Source organism: Triturus cristatus, chromosome 3_2 (genome assembly GCF_964204655.1).
Source record: "Triturus cristatus chromosome 3_2, aTriCri1.1, whole genome shotgun sequence".
Lineage (NCBI taxonomy): Eukaryota > Metazoa > Chordata > Amphibia > Caudata > Salamandridae > Triturus > Triturus cristatus.
In genome coordinates, this window is record NC_140584.1 from 193,994,651 (window position 1) to 194,013,525 (window position 18,875).

At 44.5% G+C, this 18,875-nt stretch overlaps 1 protein-coding gene across 7 annotated transcripts in view; it reads right to left on the bottom strand.

The window, feature by feature from the left end:
• The window catches only part of C3_2H2orf76 (chromosome 3_2 C2orf76 homolog), a 438,804-nt gene that overhangs the window by 141,312 nt on the left and 278,617 nt on the right, over positions 1–18,875 (bottom strand). Inside the window, exon 1 of one of the 7 annotated variants that reach the window (XM_085647477.1) lies at positions 11,593–11,679. The exons of 4 other annotated variants lie outside the window; for them this stretch is intronic. The gene's annotated coding sequence lies outside the window, so the exon portion shown is untranslated. 2 more of the 7 variants (XM_085647483.1, XM_085647478.1) reach the window with 2 other exon arrangements.

The following is an 18,875-nucleotide window of genomic DNA, read 5'->3' on the forward strand; positions in this document are numbered from 1 at the left end:
GCTGTGTGCAAAACCCACAACAATAGATCTCGCATGCGCTGCGTCACTAGGCGACCTAATGAAGCGCCAGTGTGCTAGGGGCACTCTATTGTAAACCAACGTGAAAATACATTATTAAATGAAACATTTAATTCCTCAAAATTATTTAAATTATTCTAACACCATAGTATACCTTTTTTGTGATGTTTAAAGCTGTCTGTGTTAGGGACTATTCGAAGAGGACGATAATGAAAAGGTAAAAATACATGCGATAGTAGTCAGGGCTGGACATGCCTTTTATTCCACAGCGCATGTCCCCACAGGCCTGCAAAGTAGCACGCATCATGGGTTAGACTAATTTATTTTAGTACTGATGTCGGCATAACTGGTCTTAAAACCACTATTCACACATTAAAGGCCCCCTCTCTGACCACGAGGTGCTAAAGGCAGCCTTGCTACATTTTACAAAAGTCCCCAGTGCGTTTTCGGCTTGCGGCTTGTAGTGCTGAGCAGGTGCAGCGCTCCTCTGACAAAATCTGTCACATTCGAGCCGTGCCTGCTTGTGAGACGAATAGGTTAGCGACCTTCCATTTCATGGTCTTGAAGCGGTTTTGAGATCTTTGTATAATTTATCATTGCTCAAACGGATATAATTTCTGATATTTATCCGTTTCCATGCATATCATTGCTTGGTTTCACTCCCACGAAAGTGTCACACATTTTGTCCCTGAATGTTTCTAATGAGTACACAGAATTCCTTAAATGACACTCATAAGCAATCTGAAACTTGGCAGCTATGAAGAACTCACGTGCATTAGCAACTGAAATCATGTCGCAAGCGGGACCATCATTGTTAGAGCAATGCCAATCTACAAGTGAAAACCATGCATAGCGGTGACCCGGTGGAGGTCATATAAAGATAAAGGCTCAATTTTAGCCAGACTGCAAACAACATTTGTCCGTGATATTTAAAAAAGGGCACAGGGTGGCCTCGACAGCTAAACCAATTTTAAATGTAAGCCACGAAAACACTCTGAAGTAAAATAGAACGTCAACATTTAATTTACTTTGAACAGCAAAATAAACACACAGAACTGGCTGTAAATCTTACTTGTGCATCTTCTTTTCCCACCTCATAATCCCGTGGAACGCCATCAGACGCCCATGGAACTAGAAAATGGTGAATGACCTTTGAAGGAGGGGTCACGGCACGAATTAAAACTTGTAGGTGGCCACGGTATTATGGGACATGCACGTCGAAAACAAACTAAAGCAGCAACTACTGTTTGTCCATTACTTTAATCGAAATAATTCAAATATACCAGCTTCCTTGAAAACGTAAATAAACGTAATTGCACCAAGTTAATGAAGTGCGAGGAAGTTACCTCAACTGACAAACAAGAAACGAGTCCTTGTTATTGGCACAGCAAATAAGCTAAATGAAGCGCGCGGTGGGTGCGTGTGAAAGCTAACATCCCTAGAAAGCAGACGCAATGGGCGTGCACATCACCTCTCCGGGTCCCACTTCACGCACCAAACCGACAACAATAGTCTCGCCAAGGTGAGCAACACGCATGCGCTGCCTCGCTAGGCGAGACCTTAAAAAAGATACAAAGGACGACCCAAGAAATTTCCATCTCATTTCCTTTTGAACCGTGAGGGGAAACTATTTGTGAAGCATGTTACATTATTTGGAACTAGGTAGTTGAGAACGCATTTCCTTCAAGCTAGATTTCTTGCAGGGGCAAGCACTGTCAATAATTCTAAGGCAATATGTGTGTTGGTTATCAATACATTTAAGAATGGCAATACTAAGTTCAGGCTAATGGGTAGTAAGAGAGCTGGAAAGACATAGGATTAAGAATTATACTGACAAATACAAGAAGGGACAAAAGTATAATCCTATCCTCAGGGTCAAAGGTCTGGGAGGCAATATTAAGAGAGGGGTAATGATAAATATGCTGAAGAGAAAACCTCCAGATGTTGTTCTACTCCAAGAAATCCAGCGCGGAGTACAGACTGCAAAATGTGGGGTAGAGAAGCATAGAAGATGTTCACACATATTGGCTTCACAACTGAATTCAGGCGTGGCCATGTCGATAAACATAAGTCCGTCCCATTCACCATAAGCAAACTTAGGGGTGATCCACAAGGATGCTAGATAGCTGCAGTAGACTCCTGGAATGGGGAAATTATATTACTCCTATCACTATACCTCCCACGAAGGTTGCAAGGTATGACATTAGACAGGCTCAACCCGTTGTTAGTGTAAATACACTAAGGCATCCAGATGTTAGGGTGAGATGTTGAACTTCCTAGTAAATGAGTATTTAGGTAGCTCTAACAAACCAATGAAAACAGGCAAAAGGGACAAGACTTGAGGCTGTACACTTATAACTCCAGAACATACAATTTGTTCTCCAGAATCAACTTAATTTATTTTAAACAACATTTTATTATTTTTATATAACAAAAGACAAAGGACATTAGCTGACAGAACCTAGTATTTCCGAAACCTATAATGATCTATGTACTGTTGTAGCACAGGCCAGCAGAAACATACAATGATCTATGCACAGCAGTACAGAGTAAAACAGGTTAAAAATGTGCACATTTTCAAAAACTTGTACAGCCTAAGCGCATACAAGTTAAAAACATGCTATTTCTCCTGTTTAGCTAGCAACTAATAAACAACACCCCCATCTTTAATTACCACCTTACCAAGCTGACATATATATTTAGTTCCCCCTTGATCCTCACTGTATTACCAAACCCCCCTAAAGCTTCTCCACTAAAATCAATTTCTTCCACCTTCTGAAATCTCCAGCAAAAGCTGGGAGCAGTAAGATGTATCTAAGCCAACTTCCAGAGCTTGTAGGTGATCTACTAAAATGTTCCCATGCTGCTGTAGCCTTATAAATATTTCCCATCCTCTCTTCAGTTCACAAAACAATACAGCACTCCCAAGTTCTGCCCATTTAATCAGCTCCTTACGCCATTTAAACAGTTGTCTCCCAGCAGATTTCTAATGCACTGTCAATTCTCGTTTTGCAAGTATCAATACCAAATCAATAAATCTAGTTATCGTTTTTTTGCTTTTTAGGGTGTGGGTAACCCCCCCCCCCCCCCAAGGAGACAGGCCAAGGATGTACAAGGGATGTCTTGTTGTTTGATATCATTTACACAGTCCACCATCGGCTCCAGATACACTGCTAAAGCGGGTCAGGACCATACTGTATGGAAGAATTCTGCCCCAAATTCCCCGCAACTTGGACATGAGATAGCAGCAGCCGGATAGAAGCTATTGATCCTACTAGGGCTAAGGTAAGCTCTTGGCTGAAAATAAGAATTAATTAATTTGAATCTGGCATTACATCAGAGGGTATATGTGCTAGGATCTTTTCTAAATCCATATCCCTAATCTTTACCTCTAAATCTGTCTCCCATTTAACTTTCAAACCTGTGAGGGTAGTTAGAATGTTTTCACATAAGGCTTGATATAGTGATGTGACCGCTTTTGCAAGACCCATCATTGTACAGAGCAGATGACAGACTTTGTGCGCTGCAGTTCCAAGGATCCATTTCCCCATTGATTACTAATCGTGACTAACATTTCCCAGTGCAGCAAGAATTGGCCACCAGAAATATCTAAATCCTCCATCAAGTCTTCAAATAATCACAATTCTCCGTCTTGATACAGATCTCCAATACAATTTAACCGATAAGAAGTCCACCCCACAATTCTCCCCCAAAGCCCCTTAGCGGGCCACCATTTATTTATTTCATTTATTTATTTTAGGAGTTTATAAAGCGCACAGATACCCCCAATGGGGGTGTCCCGGCGCTATGTCAGATGGCAGAGGTAGGTACCTGCAGGGGACTAGAGGAAAATAAACAGCCAGGTCTGTAAAACCACGTCAGAAGATAGCTTCAGACTCAGCAGTGCGAAGAGAGAGTGGCAGGCTGTTCCACGCTTTGGCGGTGATCACTGCAAAGGCTTTGCCATCCATTCTAGAACGGCGAAAGCGGGGTATCACCAGGAGGCGAACGTGGTTAGATCTAAGGGTGCGGCTATGTAGGGAGTGCTTGAGTCGACCTCTAAGGTAGGCAGGGCCACGTCCTTAGAAGGCCCTAAAAGCCAAGACAAGGGCCTTGAAATGAATACGTTTGATCACCGGAAGCCAATGGAGCTTCCTCAGGTGGGGGGTGATCGAATGACGATATGGGATTTTACATATCAATCTGGCTGCCGCGTTTTGAATGATCTGCAGGCGCCTGATCAGATAGGCTGGTGCCCTGAGATAGAGACTATTTGCATAGTCAAGATGAGAGGTAATTAAGGCATGGATGATGGTCCGGCGTGACTCCAGGAGAAGGATGTAGAGGAATTTACAAAGCATATGAAGCTTACCAAAACAGGAGGATGATACCTGACTAATTTGGGATTTGCAGGACATGTCATTGTCAAACCGGAAACAAAGGTTAATAGCCGAGTCCACAGGCTTAGGAGGTGGATTCAACTCAGTTGGCCACCAGAGAGTCGGGAGAGGGGGACTTTTTTGATTAAAGAAAAGAACCTCGGTTTTGTCCGAGTTGAGCTTCAGAGTATTCAGTGACATCCATGAAGAGATGTTGGACAGGCAGTGTCTGAAATTGGCAAATGCCGTTTCGGAGTGATCTTCGAAGGAGAACACCAGTTGGGTGTCATTGGCGTAGGAGATCTCTCTCACCCGCAAGATTCAACCAAAGCCGCAAGGAGGGAGACGTAGGCGTTAAAGAAGAGAAGGCTCAGAGCAGAGCCCTGGGGGACCCCATAACTCAAAGGTTTCTCATCAGAGACAAAAGGGTAGAGGGAAACTTGTTGAGTCCAGCAGCAAAGGTAGGACCGAATCCAAGATAGGGGAATGCCTTGAATCCCTAAGTTGTAAAGTCTTTCTAGAAGGATGGAGTGAGAGACAGTGTTGAATGCCGCGGACAGGTCAAGAAGCACCAACATGGCTGATTTGCCTGAATCCATGCATTCCCGGATGGTCTCCGAAACTTCAAGGAGGGCGGTCTCGGTACTGTAGCCGGATCTAAACCCGGACTGGGAGTCATGAAAAAGATGTCGAGATTCCAGATAACTAGAAAGCTGTTCCTGAACTAATTTTTCCAAGATTTTGGCTGGCGCTGGTAGAAGAGAAATAGGTCGATAGTTTTTATAGACCGCAGGGTAGGCATCTGATTTCAGAACGAGCACTAGAAGGGGCTGTTTCCAGGTTGTGTGGAAGGTACCAGAGCATAGGGAGGAGTTGCAGATCTGGTTCAGAGGGGAATTGATATGAGGGGCTAAGATTCTAAAGAACGGAGCCGGGCAAGGATCCTTAGGTGAGCCTGATTTACAGGCTAATAATTTCTGAAGTGAGGTGTTGGTGGAGATGGGGTGGAAAGTAGTCAGCGCATCACTGTTAACTGTCTCGGTATCAGGGATTAGAGAGTGAGGAGGCGGGGAAAACGTTGAGTATATATCCAAAATTTTGTCATGAAAGAAATCGGATAGCCCATTGCATAGATCCCGGTAAGGAGGGACTACGCTCAAGATGGCAGACGGCTTAGTGAAGTCTTTAACAATTTTAAAAAGAGTTTGAGGTGAATTACCATCTTCAATCATCTTAATGGCAGATCTGGCAAGTAGGGCTTAGGAACACTAGTTGGCTGCAGACGTCTCCCGCACCGATGTATCACAAGGAGCGCCTGAGAGGCAGCATATAGTCACATAGGGGAACTAAGACGACCTGCAATAAGTCCCTCAAGTCAGGAGGCACACCAATTATACCCTCTTCAGCAACCAACAATAAATCCACTGGTTGAAACACTGCAGCTGTCCCGCCAAGTAACATTACTGAAAGTCTGGAGCAGCCAACCCACCTTCCGCTAAGGGACGCTGCAACTTCGCTATCAACACCCTACATCTCCCAGTCCCCCAAATCAGTTCTAATAGCAGTGATTCTAGCTCTTGAAGCAGGTGTTTAGGCACCATAGTTGCAGAGTAGAGAAAATATAAAGCCACCTCAGAAGCGTCACTATCTTAGCCACCGCTATTCTACCAGCCACAGATACTGGCAATGTCGCCCAAATGCTTATACTACTTCGAAGCTCTCCAACTGTACTCCAACATTACCATCCAATAAATCTTGGTGGTTATGATATATGTTAAATCCCAAATATTCCAGGCAAGTCAGTGTTGGTTCTGATAAGAGGCGGTATCCCCACAAAGAGGAATCAGATGGGATTTCTGCCAATTAATGTGTAGGCCTGAAAGTGCACCAAAGCGCTCCAGCAGAATTAACTACATGCTCTTCCCGACGTACAGAACTTCAGAGATTAGATTCCTAGCAAGAGGGGTATCAGACTATTTCAGTATGAGCAGAATTTTGTTTTCCTTGTATAACTCGCTCTTCCCAAGAGTGGAAGCCTGATATATTGATATTACAGGATAGAAAGGTGATTGACAAATGTAGGGCTATCACACACACATTTCTGGCTGACAAAGGGTCAGATGAATACAAAATTATAATGTGGAAGCATACAAAACTGCAAAAAGGAGGGCAGACAATTTCCTGCAAGGCAGGGAAAAAGAAAGAGGGTAGAACGACAAAATAGTGGAAGATACACTTATGCAATTGGAAAGGATCTACCTTTCAAGTAACAACCTACATACGAAACATAAATTAGAGCATAAACATGTGAATACAAGACATTAAACAAGGCATGAAACCAGTACATGATGTGATGCAATAAACTATGCAATAATGTTGGCAAGCTAATTCTATGGCCCAGCAGACACAATGAGGGTGATCGTTGGGTGAGTGAGCTATGTATCCCAACTGATGAAAGGGTCACTAGAAACTTAGACGTAGTATAAGTAATGGCTGACTAACACAAGCGCCTTTGCACGAATAGACTAAGATATAAATATCAGAACCTTCCTAAGTTTACTAGAGACATTCCTACCCCACAACTTTCGCAGAAGTCAGGATAACACGGGTGATGAACTCCTTTAGGCCAACATCCAGGACATTTTTTTTTAGGTCTTCACTGACTCTAATGCATCTAAGTGGGCACAGGGGCAAGCAAGACCAATCCAAACTCTCACTCATTGGAGTCGATTTTGCGTATACTTCTGACATGAAGTGTCTTGACAGCACTCACAATTAATTTTGGCAATGAGACCACTGGTAATGAGCACTAGCACTCACGTTAATCGGCACTCTTCCCAAAAGGGGAAACAGCCTTTATAACGAGAAAGAGGAAAGTTCTCTGGCGGACCTTCTTAAATCTACTCATTCTAATTTGGTCTTAAGTATGAAAGCATTTAATTGGTGATCTGACAAGTCTACCCTAAACTGGTCTTCATTCTTTGGCCCCTTTTGTCAGAGCAATCGATATGAACCAGTGCTGCCTTTCATGAAAGTCACTGAACTTTAGCTTCAATAAGGCTGGGTCTGAGAACCCATCATTGACATGTATTCTCTTCCTAATCTACTACAATTGCAAACTGATATTTTGAAAATGAAATGTCAAAGTTAAGGGGTGACAGTTTGAGTTAGATATAAATTGGGAAATGAAACCACCAATGTTGTTATGGAGAAAGAACGGACTCTCTTGTGAAATAATATGGAGGTTTAAAGCAACACCTTCCTGTTGAATGGGGAAAATATATTCGACCACACACCCTTTAGTCATGGCCTAGCAAATGAAAATGCTCTTATTTCGAGAAAAATAGAGGTTTAAAAAAAACTTATGAAAGCTGAAGGTCATGCACCTTGTAAGCGATCCTCAGCATTCGTTCAAGAGGTCATCCTCCATCAAAGTATTAACTTAGCTTTACGAACACCTTCATTTAAAGCTTATAACTGCAATTAAGTTTTGAAGGACAATACAGTGAGGCAAAAGAGTTAGGACGGGGTAAAAGCTCAGGAGGGTATTCCCTTGAAAGTAGTTGAGAAGTGCCTGGTGCTCCGAATAATCACTCATGCTTAATCAATCGAAGCTCTCAAGCGCTGATCCAATGATATTAATAAGAAAGGTCTTGGAAGGGCTTTGGCGACAAAATGGTTTGCCTTTGGATCCCTAGAATGTATAGTTTTCAGAGGACTGCCTTGGGGAAGTATGATAAATGATTCAGGTAGCATACTACTTTGCTATGCAAAACTGTAGAATCCCACCTGACAGTGCCAACAATCTCGTTAGGCACAACTGTAGAAACCCACCTAACAGTTCCAATAATCTACAAGAAAGTAATATTTACCCCCGAGTATACTACTCTTGGAATGGACGATATCCTGAACAGGGGAAAGATTTTGCACTTACAACAATCACATAAGAATTTTAAAATATTTGAACATAGTTAATATATTATAAATCGTTTTAAGTACACTTAGAACATGTTGGTTTGTTTCCTAGGAAGAAATATCCTGATACTTACTGCCATTCAAAAAGCCATGCTCATTCCAAATAAAAATGCCGTACACAAACCCAACTTCCAAAAAACATCATCCTTAAAGGGCACCGATGGCAAGAGGTTCTCCAAAATAAGTCCAAGGACTAGAGCTGTGTGGTTAGTGTACTAAGCAAATGATGGTAGAGCCATTTTCCAGCATATTCATTTGAATATTACAGGGTTTTTGCATCTCGAAAACAATGACTGCATGTCCTACTCTACATAGTATGAGGCCTGCTGTTTTCAGAAAAAGGGTTACTTAGAGTAGTGGGCTTAGCAGGCTTTCAAGAATTCACTGTTTTACTAAAAAGAGTATGCAAGTGTGGCCAGCCTTCTAAATATTACACCAAGTATATGTATTTATTTGTAGTTCAGTACAACTTGCTCCAGACCCTTAGGGGTATTTGAGCACTTTTTATTAGTATATACAATTAGTATCCAGAATCACTATGTCAAATGTAATGGACAACTATGTACAATTAATAGAATACATATAATAACTATTTCCTAAACAATATAAATAAGTTCCAAATAGGTGGTGTTTCTTGGAGTTCAACATGAATCGCTTATGTGTTTTTTCATTCAGCTGTTTGAGAGGGTGGCATACAGTCGGCGGGGTGGCAAGTCACTGGATATTACAAGTTAGATTGTCACATCTTCATAAAAAATATTTAGGGAAGCTGAGTAGAGGGAATTAAGGGAATCTTACTAAGCAAAAAATCTGAGCAGCATGGTAAACAAGTAAATGTTCAGAGAGAGAAGTAGCATTGGAAGAGCAGAGCTTTGAGATTTTTCGGGAAGTCATTATATGAAGGGTTAGTTCTGAGCACCGCTAAAGCTGCGCAAAGACCGCCCGCCTGATTACGAGTTGAATTTGTGCAGGTGGCCGGTCTTTTTGCAGTTCATGAAAAAGGGCACCGCAATGGGAACGGCAAAAATGTTTCAGCACGGCATGGACTGTAAAGTCCATGCCGTGCTGAAACTGGGGGGGCAACCAGACGGGGGGGTACATGTTGTGCCCCTCTGAATGCAGCCCCACGGCGGGGGTCATGGGGGCCCTTTGTTTTCCCACCGCCAGCCTTTTCATGGCAGGCTCACTGCCATGAAACGGCTGGCAGTGGAGGAACTCAAAATATGCTTGGCAGGACTGCTCCAGTCCCGCTCAGTATATTGTATTGTCCCGCCAGGGATTGGTGGTTTCCTGGCGCAGCCGGCAGTTCTCTGCCGGAATGACGCAGAAAGTCGTAATCCGGCAATAGGGCCACAGCAAGCCCATAGGCCACCAGACTCACAATCAGCCCTGAAGTCTTTTTATCTTCTCAAAAACTGCTGTTTTAGCACTTCAAAGCAACCAAAAGCCCTCTTGAGATTACCAAATATATTGGACGGAGTTGGTGAGAATGGATTTGTGTACTAAGCTGGCTAGTTTGAATAAGCTTCCCCACTCTATGGAAAGCCAATTAAATTCCCATAGAATTAGGGTGATGAGTCAAGGGATGTTTTTAAAGCGGTAAGATGAGTTTTTGAAATACCTGCTAGAAGCGAGTTTCTGTAGACCAATTTGGAGAGGACTAACTTTTGGGCCACAGTTTTGAAGTCAAATGAAAAGATTAATTTGACTCCCCTAAGGAGTCTAGGTTTGGCAATGTGAATTCTTGGACATGGCGCTAATGGGGGTCTTTAGATTTAGGTTTTTGTCTAGGATAGAGCCCAGGGATTTAGCGCCATCAACAGTGGCTGGCTTTGAATTTAGTAAGAGTGGGGCATTGCACCACTCTAACTGGAATGAATCGTTTTGGAAGAGAGAGAAGGAACTCAGTCTTCAACGTTATGTTGAAAAGATTTTGGAAATCAGCAGCCTACCAAAAAGTCTGTTATGGTTATGTATTTTTTATAAACCAAAGAGGAAAATTCCAAAGTTTTTTTGTTCCAAACTAGGTGATCTGTTTGTATGTACTTTTAATTCAGACATTATTTTGACTGGTATTGTGAACTTAAATTTACTGCATCCATCACCCAAATATGAATTGAATGAATATGATCGATTGGCAGTGGGGGGAGTCCGCAATGTGAGCTAGCTCCACAGAGACTGGGTGAGGAAGGTTGTGTTATGCTGTACAGGCTGTACGTAGTGCAGATATATATATATATATATATATATATATATAGTTGTCTTTTAAAAGCACACACTTCACAAATTAGCTGAAAGCTCCCTTAGAATAAATACCTATCAAAAAGAACAAATATATGTCACCAGGAAGCTACAAGTGATTCCATCAATTAAAGCCACTACCGGCTTCCGGGCACCCTTTACATTTGCAGATTGACTAGTTGTGTATATTTACACTCTTTCTGGCAAGAAGGCTTGTTCAGCTGTTTGATCCTCCCTCGGTTTCACAGCACAGGAGTCTCCCTGAATGACACTTCCGCGTAAGCCTATCAATTCTCGGAATTAACCGACTTTTGACAATAGGTAGAGAAACTGTTTTCATAAAATTTTATAAAAGCATGGACACGTCGTGCCCGTCAGAAATTACCCCCCACCCCTCACTGCTGGGCACATGCTGCATTGCGTGGGGCGCTTGACTCTTGGAACCGTTTATTTGGAGTTGAGGACGGTGCCTTTTTCTCTTATAAAGGGGTGCTGAATAAACAGTTACTAGCAGTTTCGAGAGCAATAGATTATGGCGAACCATTATTAGCAAATACATTGTCGTGCCTAATATCTTCTTATGCTGAATTGCAAAGGCAACAGTATTGGAGGCCGTACTCCAAATAAGATAAGGCAGGGAGGTTTGTTTTTGTCCCAGTAACAGAGTTGGGCAGAAGCAAGTCGGCCTTCCCCAACAAATTTAGTACACGTAGGCTCGGTATATATACTTTTTTTTTATTAATATGCAATGAAACTATCCAGGACTAATAGTAAACCGAAACGAACACTGGCTATGTCCACTATTGCTCGCACGGAGAGGGAGAACGAATATGGAACAATCGAACGCTGGCCTTACATTTAGGAAACAACAGCCTTTGGACTCACACCCGGAGACATTGGAGGTTATTGATTTAATTCGCAAATTCCTTGAGTCAGTCTACAGCTCACGCAATTCTCCGTTACTGATCGTTTTACTCACCGGCGTTTCTTCGTAATTTGAGTATTTCCGGGTGCCAAGGCAGCCAATGCGGTGGCTGCACATATTCTGGGAGTCGTCAGAAAAAAGGCAGACTCATGAAGGAAAAGGTGACTTTGGATTGGAGTTTTTTGGGCTCCCTGGCCAATCCTAGCGTGCTGCACAGATTCTGAGATTCTCATTGGATGTTGAGTCCGCACTTGTTTTCGACAGCATGTAATTGTAAACACTGTCCGGTCCGACTGCCGGAGTTGGTAGGCGTTTGTATTGTATAATGGGCTGGCCGGAGACTAAGTGAAGTTGCGGATATAGCACTCACATTGGATTCGGTTAGTGGCACCAGCTCGCGATCTGGCAGATATTAGTTTTGCCACGTATAAGATTCTGGAGGGGAGGCTATCAGGTCGAAGTGTCTTAAAAAAGAATGGGAACTGGTACCCTCCTGAGGGCAGTGGGGGTGGAATCAAAGACTTGACTAAAATGACCGAAATATTCCGTAAACGCTTTTGTTGGTCTTTCACCTGTAAGTTAACTACTTATAAAATAGCACACACTCCAAATGAATAATAAATACAAGTTAAAACAATGAGTGAGAGATGTGTTATGTTGTGGGCTCTAGGCACAGACACCGTGACTGACGTTATTCAACTGGCCACGAGCAGACTGCGTCTTGTTTTCGTCGGTCAGATGCCTTCTGACAGTGGTGAGTTTTTGAATGCTGTGTTGCTGTTTCAGTTTCACAAGGTTAGCGCTTCGATGGGTCGCGGGTAGCGCTAATGGGTTTGTAGAACTGTCTTCAAGTTTCCTGATCAGTGGGTTTTCTTTTTGATCCAATCCTTTGTAGAATGTCCTGTTGAGTTTGCGGAGATGGTCGTCCAACATCTCAACGCCTAGGGCTCTGTGGAGGTCTGCTGTTCTTGTGAAGATTTGAGCACCTGCTGCAATCCCTAAGGCCTTGCTCTGTAGTCTCTGTAGGTCTTTCCAATGCTGCGGGCGGCAGCCATTCCAAACTGGTGAAGCGTACGTCATAGTTGGTCGAATTATTGCGGTGATTGCTCGCACCTTGCTCTGCATGGGTATCGACTTGGTCTTCAGGAGTGGGTATAATGCAGCCAGTTTTGTTGCTGCTTTCTGGCAGGTCTTCTCTATGTGGTTTCTCCAGCTGAGTTTAGAGTCCAGAGTCACCCCCTGGTAGGAGCTGCTGTTTTCCCATTTGATCTCTTCCCCATTGAGGAGGATCTGTGGGTGTTTCCTGTTCAGCTTCCTGGTGAATAATGTTGCTGTGGTTTTGCTTGTGTTCAGGGTGATCTGCCAGTCGCTGTACCATTCGGAGAGTCTGAAGAGCGATGTCTCAAGGTTCTTAGCCACTTCTTTGTCGCTGAAGGATTGGGAGAGGACTGCAACATCATCAGCGTAAAGGGCAAGATCAGTCTTCTTTAGGTCCGTGGGGATGTCGTTTGTGAATATGATAAAGAGGAATGGTCCTAGGATTGATCCCTGAGGCACTCCAGCAAGAATTGGGCATGACGTTGAGCATTCTTCTCGTACCGCCACGTGAAAGGTCCGTTTTGACAGGTAGAAACTTTGAAACTCGGCAACGGAGACCTGCGAACTTGGTAGCTGGGTCCCTGCTGGCGCTTTTACTCACCTGCCCTGCTGCAGCTGCTCCCGGGCTCCTGCGCTCTCTGCATACCGGGTCTCCCTCGAGACTACATTTCCCAGGCGCCCCAGCGCCCGCCTGACGCCATCCACGCGCCCGGAGGCGCACTAAAAGCCCGCTGCTTCCTCGGGGGAGCGGGAAACTTTGAAACTCGGCAACGGAGACCTGCGAACTTGGTAGCTGGGTCCCTGCTGGCGCTTTTACTCACCTGCCCTGCTGCAGCTGCTCCCGGGCTCCTGCGCTCTCTGCATACCGGGTCTCCCTCGAGACTACATTTCCCAGGCGCCCCAGCGCCCGCCTGACGCCATCCACGCGCCCGGAGGCGCACTAAAAGCCCGCTGCTTCCTCAGGGGAGCGGGAAACTTTGAAACTCGGCAACGGAGACCTGCGAACTTGGTAGCTGGGTCCCTGCTGGCGCTTTTACTCACCTGCCCTGCTGCAGCTGCTCCCGGGCTCCTGCGCTCTCTGCATACCGGGTCTCCCTCGAGACTACATTTCCCAGGCGCCCCAGCGCCCGCCTGACGCCATCCACGCGCCCGGAGGCGCACTAAAAGCCCGCTGCTTCCTCGGGGGAGCGGGAAACTTTGAAACTCGGCAACGGAGACCTGCGAACTTGGTAGCTGGGTCCCTGCTGGCGCTTTTACTCACCTGCCCTGCTGCAGCTGCTCCCGGGCTCCTGCGCTCTCTGCATACCGGGTCTCCCTCGAGACTACATTTCCCAGGCGCCCCAGCGCCCGCCTGACGCCATCCACGCGCCCGGAGGCGCACTAAAAGCCCGCTGCTTCCTCGGGGGAGCGGGAAACTTTGAAACTCGGCAACGGAGACCTGCGAACTTGGTAGCTGGGTCCCTGCTGGCGCTTTTACTCACCTGCCCTGCTGCAGCTGCTCCCGGGCTCCTGCGCTCTCTGCATACCGGGTCTCCCTCGAGACTACATTTCCCAGGCGCCCCAGCGCCCGCCTGACGCCATCCACGCGCCCGGAGGCGCACTAAAAGCCCGCTGCTTCCTCGGGGGAGCGGGAAACTTTGAAACTCGGCAACGGAGACCTGCGAACTTGGTAGCTGGGTCCCTGCTGGCGCTTTTACTCACCTGCCCTGCTGCAGCTGCTCCCGGGCTCCTGCGCTCTCTGCATACCGGGTCTCCCTCGAGACTACATTTCCCAGGCGCCCCAGCGCCCGCCTGACGCCATCCACGCGCCCGGAGGCGCACTAAAAGCCCGCTGCTTCCTCCGCGTCGCGGGACGCGCGCGGGCGGCGCCGGGCTGAGCCCGGGCAGAGGGCGGGCCGTCTGTGGCCGTCAGAGGCAGGAAGAAGCAGAGCAGGGCCACGGAACTGTGATCTTCGCTTAATTTGTAAGTGACCAGTCCTATAAAAATACCAGTTTTAAAAGTTACTGTATATGTCTACACTCATGTCGAAATCCAAGTCGTCCAATCAATCTGGTGCAGGGGATAAGAGGACAATGGACAACTATCTGGTAAAAGTTGTAAATAAGATAAATAATGATCGGAGACTTTCATTGGGCAGATCTAACCTAGAAACTTCCCTAATGGACACATTAGCACCTAATACTGAAATACCCGTTGATAGCAGTACGGTTAATACAGACAGTGCTGTTGGGATTGCTGATGTACTCTCTGTTACGGATATTGTTGGAAGTATTGATGAACCCACTTCCCAACTGAACTCTTCTATCACACCGACTACAGCATCCTGTTCTAAAACCACCCTAACCCCCTCCCCGATGCAGAGGAAAACACGGGCGTGTAGGAAAGCACCAGCAAAGAGCGCGGTGACCTATAAGCCAAAAAAACAGGGCTCTTCTCAACAAGGAAGGGGGGTTTTACCGGAGTCGTCCAAAGAAATATCAGGGACTAATGATAATACTGAGGGGGTCTTTCTGCATGCAGCCACAATAGGACATTTGGTTTCAATTTTTGAGACCAAATTAGAGTCTATAATTAGTCCTTTGTTGGCAAAATTAGACGCAGTCTCAGCAGAAGTAGATAATTTAAAGGGCCTTTTGGCTTCTTATGAAAAACGATCCTCCCCCGCGTTAACCCCCGTTTTTGCCGCTTCGGCCCCTACCGTCCATAAGCCCACAGAGGGTGCCATGGAACCTACTTTGCATCCGTCTGGTACCCATAACACGGGAGCTCCTCTGGGATTGGGGGACAGCGGTCAGTTAAGTCGACCTATGGATGCGCCATCCACTGTGATATCAGTTTTTGCGCCACCCACAACAGCCACTTCAGCAGGAAAAGTAATCTCTGCACATACATGCTCAAGTAATATTCAGAAGCCTGTAGCCAGGGGAGATGTTGGGCATATTAAACACAAGAGAAACCATATCGTTAACCTCCCACCACAGTGTGCTCCTTATACAGTGGTATTGATTAATGTCCCGGAGGTAGACTCTAGCATGCCTAACTCTAGCCAGGAATCTCATGATTCTTTTAAAAACAAATCACTTGCCTGGCTTAACAAAAATTGTGGATTTCCGTTGGCATTGTCGCAAGATATTTTATCTACCCGCAGAGTCGGCTGGATAGGAGAAGGCAGGAAAACTACCACAGGGGACTGTATACTTGTTAACTTTAAATACCCACAACACGTGGCAACTGTCCTCTTAAGAGCCGCCTCCCTACCCAACCAAGTTAACTTGGTCTCTGCTAGGCCTTTAGGCTATTTTTATAGCTATTTAGATGGCCCACAATTGCCAAGGCCCCAACAGATTGAGCTGTATGAACCCGGTTTAACTAGGGGTGGGGTTAGTTATTTTCCCTTTTTGCCACCAAGAGCCCCGCAGTATTTTAATAGAGGGAATATACAGTTTAATGAGGAATTCAGTAGGCAAAGGGACTATACCATCCCCCTCTTCAACCGTTACTCTGCCCTGTCCTCATTGGAGGAAAATGACTGACTGTCCGATAACACTAAGAACACGAATGAGAAATCAGTTAGTGGTGTCCGCTCTGATAAAGTAGTGACTGTTCCCCCTTCACCTCTATCTGAACCTAACAGGGTGGAAGCTGTTTTGGAGAACACAGGAATCAATAAGACTCAGAATTGTTGTACCATTGTAGATCCTTCTTTAAATCCAGACTTTTCCTTGGTAGACCCAGTAAATGATCATATAGGGGCTAAGTGCGATCTTGATACAGGTTACCGCGTTGTTACGTGGAATATTGCTGGTCTGAAGAGGAAGTTAGACTCCCCTTTGTGGAAGTATTTTATTAATATAGGGTACGACATAATATGTCTTCAGGAAACGTGGTGTGAGGAACCCATTTTTATTGAGGGATATTAAGCACACAGCTTGAATGCAGTGAGTTCAATTGCAGGAAGAGCTAAAGGTGGTCTCTTGCTTTTAATATCCACTAAATTAAAATCCTGCAAAGTCAAAAGTTGTGTCTCAGTGGATGTCCATTCTCAGGTCTTATGTCTAGAGTTTGACAAAGGGAAAGATTTGTTGCTGATAAACTTTTATAATAATGTATTCACTGCCGACAGAGGTAAAATCCTGACTCAGCTTGAAAAAGAAATTGAGAGGACACAGGCAGTTACAGGTCACCAATCTATAGTTCTTTGGTTGGGTGACTTTAATATAAGTCCTTGTCCTCATGCCTCGAGTAATTCATGTGGCCTAACAAGGGAAAGTGGTAACATGGAGGGAAATGATTGTTTACACTTCCCACACTGTATGTATGGCACTACCCTTAACATGATGTTAGCAAAGTTTGATTTGGATATGTTAAGTTGCACGAAGAATAGTAACAACGCTAACTGTCCAACATTTACTGGAAGAGGAGCTAATTCATATATTGACCACATTTTACTGTCCAACGATTGTGCATACTCCAACTTGTGTGTTAATGAGCAAATTTTAAGTGATCATAACAGCATCTCCTTATCATTGCATTGTTGGGGTCCCAAAAACATGGATGTTAACAATCGTATTAACTTTATCGAGGCTGTAAGACCCAATGGGTTTAGGATTAAATGGACAAAGGTTGTCCCACATGAGTTGTTGGAGGAGGTTTTAAGAAAGTGTACTATGGAGATAACCTATTGTATTAGCGACGAGGTACATCCGCAAGTTATATTAAACCACCTATGTACTATTAATGAAACAATTGACAATTTACTCACAAAACCGCATAAGGGGAAAAGAGTAATCAACACTGGTTGGTTTGATAAAAGTTGTACACATGCTCTTCACGCCCTAAAACAGGCGATGAGCATTAAACCACGTGATTGTACAGCAATTAAAACTTGTCGTTCTGTCTATAAAACATCGCTTACCAAAAGGAAAAAAGCTCTCCAAGAAGAGGCTTGGTACAATCTCAGCTGTGCGGCTGAAACAAATGATAGTAAGTTATACTGGCAGACCATAAATAGTCCTTTCTTAAAAAATGACTCAGTGCCTGAAATAACCTCTCATGTCGACTGTCAATCATAGATGCACCACTTTTTAAATATTTTTAATCCGGATAGGTTAATTTTAGATCCCCATATGGACAACGAGTATACTTGGCCTAGATTGCCTTTAGATATTGGTCTTGATGAGGTTTACGAAGGCCTACGCAATAGCAAGGGCGGAAAGGCACCTGGCCCGGATGGAGTCCCGCTGGATTTGTATAAATCCGAGTTAGATCTGTGGGCACCCATCCTGACCAGGTTCTTTAATGCAATAGCGGAGGGTCAGATGCCAACTTCCTGGGGCCAGTCAATAATTATTCCTCTTTTTAAGAAGGGATCCAGGTCTGAGGCAAGTAATTACCGTCCCATTTCTCTATTAGACGCATCGATAAAAATATTGAGTAGAATAATTTTAAAGAGACTTGAGACATGGGCTGAGGATAACACGATAATTTCAAAGGCGCAATATGGATTTAGGAAAGGTCTGGGGACGTTGGAACAGTGTATTAATTTAGACCTCCTAATACATAAATATACCGTTGCAAAGGATGGGAATCTTTTCCTTTGCTTCGCAGACCTAAGCAGCGCCTTTGACCTTGTAGACCACAACATCCTTTGGGACACCTTGTTAGATCTCGGAGCCCCCAAAGAGTGTGTTTTCTTTCTGGCCCGGTTATACTCCGGCCTTTCATGTAAAGTACGCTATGGTCCTATGGGAGAATGTACACCTTTTTTTAAAGTTGCAAGAGGGATTCGTCAAGGGTGCGTTTTGGCCCCGTTTTTATTCTCATTATTTATAAATGAAATTGACTCGATTTTAAGCAAACTATCCTCAGACGCCCCCCTGATCAACGGCAGCGTTACCCCTATTTTATTATACGCAGATGATGCAGTTCTTTTATCACGAACACAGAATGGTTTGCAACGCCTCATAGATAGATTTGTGCTATTTACCAAAGAGAGGAAACTGATCATTAATAAAAGTAAGACTTTTGTTATGACCTGTGGAAAGAGGGTGAAATCCAATTCCTCCTTCTTCATTGATAAAGTGAAGATTCAACCGGTTAATAGTTTTTGTTATTTGGGGATAACATTCGCAGGCAACGGGAAATGGACGAACGAGGACGAGAACGTGAGGTTAAAGATGAACAGAAACACCAGTAGTATTTTCAGATTTGCAGCTAAGCTAGGGCAAAGGAGTGTGAA